This window comes from Branchiostoma belcheri, unplaced genomic scaffold (genome assembly GCF_001625305.1).
Source record: "Branchiostoma belcheri isolate BF01 breed outbred unplaced genomic scaffold, Haploidv18h27 scaffold249, whole genome shotgun sequence".
Classification (NCBI taxonomy): Eukaryota; Metazoa; Chordata; class Leptocardii; order Amphioxiformes; family Branchiostomatidae; genus Branchiostoma; species Branchiostoma belcheri.
This window is the reverse complement of record NW_017803853.1, coordinates 121455-123641: the sequence shown is the minus strand read 5'-3', so window position 1 is coordinate 123641 and position 2187 is coordinate 121455.

Here is a 2187-nt window from a genome sequence, read left to right as displayed (position 1 = left end):
CCCATTCAGATTCAAGCTCAGGAGGGGAGCAGTAAGACCTGTGATTAAGTTTGTTTCATATGGTGCACCCAAATATTTTTTGTGCGCCCAATTTATTAGGTTGTGTGCACCAGTGCACCTATTCTCCAAAATGAATTTAGAGCCCTGCGACACTTTCACTTTTCTAACATCATAATCCACTGGAAGACACATACCTTCCAGGCTATTCAGAAGAGCTTCAGTTGTAGTATGTTCTTTCGTGAGGAATTCGTGCAAAAAGCCTCAGACAGCAGCGGTTGTTGTCGTTCTTCTTGGGTGCGTCCTTCGGTTGCTGATCCGTAATGCCGTGTGACAAACAACGCAAGATTGTTCTTATGTACGGTGTTGATTGTCTGAAAGTAGTTATTTGGATAATACTAATATTTATGATCACGACGTATATCACAATGCAGGTCTCATATTTTTCCATATACACTGCTACAAGAAATATGCAAATTTCATGAAATTTGTGGGCCTGTTTTCGCAACCTAGTTTTGACAGAAACTCCATGATAACAATAAAACAAGTTTTCATGTAAGTTTTTATTCTGAGAGTAAAAGCATACTTGACACCAGGTCTAAAAAGTTATAATCAGTGTAATGCTTTTGGAATATGTGGTTTGTAACGTTACAGAGGTAACGCTGTACTGATGCTGTAACGTTACAAACCAAATGTTCAATGTTGAAAAAAAACACAAAAACTTCATTCTCTATTTGTTGTCAGATTCGACCCATAGTAATTTAATTCATGTTGAGCATAAAATGCCCCAACACCTCAAAACACACTGAAAAACAAGATGTTTAACGTCACCAGGATCATTCTGATGCCTCCCTGTCCTATGCAAATGAGGTTTAGGCCACAGTTTTCAAAATGCATCCTGGGGATGGGAAACTCGTGAATGGTTCAGACGGAATGGGTCCCAGGAGTATGACGTAATGAAGAAATGAACACAAAAACTTCATTCTCTATTTGTTGTCAGATTCGACCCATAGTAACTTAATTCATGTTGAGCATAAAATGCCCCAACACCTCAAAACACAGTAAAAAACAAGCTGTTTCACGTCTCCAGGATCATTCTGATGCCTCTCTGTCCTATGCAAATGAGGTTTAGACCACAGTTTTCGCAATGCATCCTGGGGATGGGAAACTCGTGAATGGTTCAGACAGAATGGATCCCAGGAGTATGACGTCCCCAAATCAGGGCGCGGCACCCCTGTCTTCCCCAGAGCTAAACTGATTTCCAAACGGACATGTTTCTGTGCAAGGCTGTTGAACATTTCTGAAAGCTGGGTTTGATCGACAGCTACATCCCCTTGCCAATAGCCAGAGAATGCCACAATCATTCCGGCATCTAAAATCTGTTTTGAGAAATAAATCAAATAACCTTTAAAGATATATATAATGATTATCTCATCCCGACATAGGGTTCGAAATACAGAGTGCATGTGCACCTTAGTGCACCCAAATTTGGATCTGTGCACCCGCTCTTTTCTGTGGGTGCACTGGTGCACCCAGATATTTTTGTAGATATTTTTGTATATACCAAATGTATGATAGTACAGGATATTCTTGGCATCTAAGTGTCAGAAAAATAATAAAATCTTTGCTGTAGTATACTTGTTTCCCATTTCAGATTCAAGCTCAGGAGGGGAGCAGTAAGACCTGTGATTAAGTTTTGTTTTATATGGTGCACCCAAATTTTTTTTGTGCCCAATTTATTAGGTTGGGTGCACCAGTGCACCTATTCCCCAAAATGAATTTCGATCCCTGGGATATTTTACTTTTCTAACATCGTCATCCACTGGAAGACACATACCTTTCAAACTATCCAGAAGAGCTTCAGTTGTTCTTTTGAGAGGAGTTCGTGCAAAAAGCCTCAGACACTGAGCAGCGGTTGTTGTCGTTCTTCTTGGGTGCGTCCTTCGGTAGCTGATCCGTAATGTCGTGTGACAAACAACGCAAGATTGTTCTTATGTACGATGTTAATTGTCTGAAAGTAGTTATTTGAATAATACTAATATTTATGATCACGACGTATATCACAATGCAGGTCTCATATCTTTCCATACTTACACTGCTACAAGAAATATGCAAATGTCATGATATTTGTGGGCCTCTTTTGCAACCTAGTTTTGACATAAACTCAATAGTAACATGATAACAATAAAA